The sequence below is a fragment of the Amblyomma maculatum genome, chromosome 1 (assembly GCF_055883805.1).
Source record: "Amblyomma maculatum isolate TAMU_Amacu chromosome 1, ASM5588380v1, whole genome shotgun sequence".
Taxonomy (NCBI): Eukaryota; Metazoa; Arthropoda; class Arachnida; order Ixodida; family Ixodidae; genus Amblyomma; species Amblyomma maculatum.
In genome coordinates, this window is record NC_139344.1 from 18,531,673 (window position 1) to 18,537,220 (window position 5,548).

At 50.3% G+C, this 5,548-nt stretch overlaps 1 pseudogene; it reads left to right on the forward strand.

Annotated features, from left to right (window-relative positions):
- The first annotated feature begins 655 nt into the window (after positions 1–655).
- Positions 656–4,788, forward strand: LOC146201874 (uncharacterized; annotated as a pseudogene).
- The last annotated feature ends 760 nt before the right edge of the window (positions 4,789–5,548 follow it).

Here is a 5,548-nt window from a genome sequence, read left to right on the forward strand (position 1 = left end):
ACCCTGTGCCCTAACGCACTGCACACATAAACAGTCAGATCTTTAGCGCTAGCTGCGCTTTCGCGCAGGCCAAGTAGCTGCCATACCTCACTGCTAGAAAAGAAAAAAAGAAGCAAGCGTTCATACTGCTCTGTGTTTTGCCGAGGGGAGCTCCAAACCGTCACCGGTTTGAAACCACGCTGTGGCTAGTCTGCCCGCCCCTTCTTTCATCCTTCCCGCGCTGCAAAAAAACATTGGCTGTGGTTTAGCTTCGGTTAAACCTACTGTGAAGCGATAGCTGAAGCGGCCATATCTGTGTTCGTCGCTCACTCCTTGCAGCGCATCGTCGCGGCGGCGTTTTGCAGGAAAGCTCCTCACGCTCCTGGGTTACCGTCGCTTTTTTTATTTTAGCCCCTTAATTCTCTTCTCCTCCTCTAACTTTCTGCTCGCAATGCAAAGTCTTCCGGATCGTCAGGTGAAGCCACGGTGTAAGAGTAGTTTAGGTGAGTGAACGGCGCGGGCGAGCCGCTACGTAGAGACGAGGTCGCGAGATTATGCTTGCGCGGAGCTTCAACAGATGGCGCTCGCAACTATTGCCCTATTTCGCGCTTCGCGCCATTCGTGTTCTTTGTCTGCCGCGACTTGCTTTGATCAAGTTATTTTATGCGGCGATGTCATGGTGAAGTGTTCTGTGCCCTTTTGTAATAGCGGCTACAAATCGTGCAAGGTGAATTACTCGCTTTTCAAGCCGCCGGACGACGAAGCAAGGCTTGCAGCGTGGCGGCGAGCAATACCTTGCAAAGATCGTGTACTGCAAAGAACCGATCGTGTTTGCGAAAGACATTTTGCTCCCCACTTCATCTTGAAGACGTGGTCAGCGGAAATTGATGGCCGCATGTTAATGTCCGGGAAGAGAAGAGCTGGCCACACAAAAGACGCTATTCCGTCTATCTTCGTAGGGGCGCCGAGGTATACCTCTCAAGTGGATCAAGGGTCCTCGCAAGACAGCGAAGCGACTGTCTAATCGTGCAGCTTCAGTCTCTCAAAGCAGCAGCAGCGGCGTCGGATCAACATTGCCCACCGACACAACTCTCCCTGCGGCAACCGCTCCTGGTGATAACGATGTTGCGTCATCCTGTGAGACTGTCACGGTTAGCTCACCATTTGAAACGCTCTCAACGAAGCAGCTAGGAAGCACTTGCCTGCCTCAGCATTCGTGGGCAGTGCATCGCACCGACGCTGCAGGGGTGAAGGACATTGTGTTTATCGACGCACAGGTAACACACATATGCTATGGTGAGGCTTCCCAAAAAAAAACATAAAATATTTTGCCTCTGCCCGTGCCACTAGGTATAACGGGCTACAGGTAACACACAGGCAAAGGGACGGTTCTTCAGAAAATTTCAATAGAAATACTTTGCATGTGAAAAGGGACATGAAAGTTCAGGCGTATGTCTTCGGCAGGTCTATGGATTGTGCTGCTGTTGGTATAAATTCGGTTGCCGCATCGTTATCTGAAATTGAAGTTAGCTCCAAGATATTGATAGCCTTAATGTGTGCCTGGGAGGGCCGAGTTTGAAGGACTTTCTGAGTGTACATCCGGAGTGTGCTTCCGTCGACTGCCACAAGAAATGGAGGCACAACAAGTGCCTATTACTGTCACCTGGAGGTGTCATATGTCATCACTGCCGCGGTCTCGCCGACACCTTTAGGTTGCATGCCGATCGCCAAGCTGCATGAGCGAAACAGGAGCGACCATTGAAGCGCATTAGGCTTTCCGTGCCGCCTTCCCAGCAGAAGCTCAAAGCTTTGCGTCGTGCAAAATCAGCGTTGCAGCAGTCACGAGTGCGGCTTATGAAGCGCAACAAGCTCTTGATCAAGCATATACAGGACACCAGAACAGAGCTAAGAAAATTGCAGGAAGAAGACGTCAGAAGTAAACTGCAAGCCCTGAATATGCCACCAGCGCAGAGGCTTTTGCTACAGGAATGTATTTCAGCTGCCAAGAGCGCAACAAAGAGAAACCGGCGATACACAGATGACCTGATTCTGTTGTGCCTATTGCTACACATACGCAGCCCTGCTTCGTACGCTTTTTTACGAAGCAATGATAGTTTGTCTTTGCCATGTGTTACTACTGTGAGGAAGTACATAAGCATGGTGGGCCTGAAATGTGGTTTTGACGATAACTTCTTTCAAGCCTTGAAGGTGAATATCTCTAAGAAGATTCCTTTCCAGCGCCGACGAATGTTGATAATGGATGAAATTCAAATAAGAAAAGAAATGGCTGTGAATTCGAAAACGATGACCTGCGCCTTGTGGGATTCGGGCTTGCTGCGGCTGCCCTTTGCGCGGCCGCCGCCCGCTTCCCAGTTCTCTCCGTTCCCTTTCTCCCGCCTGAGGCGGCGGAGAGGGGCTCGGACGACTTGTCACTGTCGTTCGGGCCACAGCTCCGCCCTGGCGTCCCAGTGGCTGTTCTCATTGGCGCCTTTTGGCGGGAACACGGCACCGCTTCGACGGCCGCGCTTGCGCGAGCGTCCGTGCGGAGCTCAGAGGGAGACCCCTCCGAGACATCGCAAGGTGCGTACGCTACTGTTCTTGTCTGCCGGCCTCTGTCCGCGCAGACCAGTGTGTACTCGAGTTCGTCCGCTCCGGGTCGTACCTGAGAGCACAGCTCGAGCCTGTCGATCGTGATCCAACGATCCGCGACAGGCGTACCTTGCGGTGGTTGCCCACTCTCTCTCAAAGGAACCCTTTGGTCACTGCGAGAGAGAGATCACAGCACGCCCTTGCGTGTTTGCGGCGCGCACTCCGTGTCACTTCGTGCGCGCAGGGGAGCCTTGCTCCTCGCGCGCTCCCGGGGCACGGTGACTGAGTATGTATGTGTATGTGCGTTTGTATATATGTGTATGTGTGCGTGTGTGTGTTTATGTGTGTGTGCCGCTGGAGGATGGCGTTTCAATAAACGTCTCCTTTGTGAACTTGGAGGTTTGTGTCCTTGCAGCGAAGCGCTCTCCTCCCGGTGGAGGTTGAGTGCGCGCTGCGGTGTTTCAGTGTGCGCGTGGTGACGGCTGATCGCGGCTTCGGCTCGCGCGACGCTCGAACCCGCGGTGGTTGGTGGCCTATGTCCACGTAGAAGACCACAGCCTGTCTCGTCGATCATGGGGAGAGCGACAACCAAAGCAATGAGCTTGCATACCATGGCCTTGTTTTTGCATTTTCGCCTTTTGGCGAAAATTATTTACAGCCAGTGGATGTGTTCGCATCGAAGGGGTCAACAAAGGGAACGCTCCTTGCTCAGCTTTTGATTCAGTGCACATTTAGAGAAGGCCAGTTTGTTTGTCGACGGAGTTGTGTGCGACGGCGCTTCCACGAACCGCGCAATGTGGAAGCAGCTCGGCATCAGTGGCACGTTGGGACATGTCGTTAATTGCTTTGAACATCTAACGGACTTTTCAAGAAAGGTGTATGTTTTTTCCGACGCACCTCACCTCTTTAAGTGCATTAGAAACCGTCTGCACGACAAAAACGTTCTGAAGAAAGATGACCAATTTATTACATGGTCGTGCTGACGCTGTGTTTGTTGCCGACAGCAAGAACACTGGAGCGCTTCGAGTCTGCCCCAAGCTCACTTACAATCATGTAAACCCATCCAACATGCTGAAGATGAGAGTAAAGCTGGCCACACAGCTCTTCAGTAACTCTGTTGCCAAAGGAATAATGTTTTATGCTCGCAGAGGTGCGCCATGGCTGGCTAATGCGGAACCGACAGCGAAGTTCACACTTTTTCTGAATGACCTGTTCGACGCTCTAAACCGCCGCTACCCTGGAGAAGGCATTTGACTAGGATTCAAAGATTTCACTACTCTCCAGACTGCATGTGAGTGGCTGGACTCATGGGAACAAGAGGTCATAAACGGTGACATTCCAAAAGACCCCTTTTTGACCCAGTCGACTGCCGAAGGTTTGCGCGTTACGCTGAAATCAGTCCTACAGCTTTCTAGATACCTTCTACAAGACTGCGGTTTCAAGTATGTGCTGTCGGCCAAAATGAATCAGGATCCGTTAGACTGCTTCTTCGGCATCACCAGACAAGCGGGAGGACAAAATCCGACCTTTCCCACATTCTTGCCGCTCTATCGCATGCTAAGCATGTATTCTTTGCTAAAACATCCACAGTTTGGAAACTGTGCAGCGTCCGAGAAGGGCCAGACTGCTGTTGTCACTTTGGCGGATTTGAGGGAGATATACAAAAGTTCGGATGAGCAACGCCTGAACAAACTGCAGGAATTGAAGCAGAAGCTTGATGGGCTGATTGACGAAGGCAGCCGGGACTGTGAAAACGTTTTTGAGCTAGACGACTGTGATGCAGCGCTTCAAGACTGCATCGTTTACTACGTTACTGGCTTTGTCTCAAGAAAGCTTGCAAACGAGGCCTCTTGCACGGAGGATTGTAAGCAGGCGCTTGAAGGAACAAAAGGGGTCACAAATGTTCCTGAAGCCGAGCTGGTGAATCTCAAAACAAGGGGCAGGCTGACGCACCCTAACATGCATCTTTTTGACCTTTTCAAGTGCTGCGAGGAGAAGTTCGAAAAATATGCGAGTGACAGGCACGTGTTCGATAAGACCATTGATGCTGTGCTGGAAAATTTCCAGTTTACATTTTCACGTAATCTTCATAAAGAAGACATGCTTGCGAAACTGCTCCACTATTATCTGTGCCTACGCATGCGTCAATATTGCAGGCAATTGAAGAGTCAGAAGGACAATAAGAGCCAGGATTTGCGAAAATTGTCAAAGGTTGTATGAGCTCGTAGGTAGGGACGAGTGCAATGGTGTTGAAATTTACTTTCCCGTGTTTCTTCACCTTCATTTCCAACATTAAGGAGACCTTTCGCGACTTGTGTTTGTTTCAGAAATATTAAAGTTGTATCAATAAATTACTAGCATGACATTCATGCACTGAAGCGACTTGTGATGTTTTTTTCTTTATTTTTTTTTTTGGGGGGGGGGTAGAAATTTAATTTATATGTTCGTAAAATGGCGGTAAGACTGGTTAGGATGGGTCCCTGTATCCTGTATTTCTCCGGTATCGGCATGAGGTCGGTTCCTTAGACAGCGCACTGTTCGGCGTATCTTATAACTAGTAAAGTTAAGCGGTAACCGCATGAGGCGACAGCCCCTGGCGATCCGTCGCGCGACGTGGCCGTCAACGCCTGTCGTTGCCGTTGGTGTACACCGCACAGAGCGACGGGACTTGATGACAGAGAGGCGCATTTTCAGCGCTTCTTTGTAACCGCCGCCTCGTCGTTCGGCCAGGGGGAGTGCAGTTACGCCATATCCCGTTCATTTCTAACACTAAACAGCATGAAGTATGGTAAAACACTGGTGGAACTTTTTGTAACGCGTAGCGGTAAAAGAAAAAAGTAACAGCGCAACAGTGCGATACTACATGCCGACTTGCATTGCAAGCAGTGACATTCTCCTGCCCCTTTACAAAATTAACAATGTTTTTTTTTCTTCACTACCTTACTAAGCTTTTACTGAACTGTATCGATGCGCTCATATA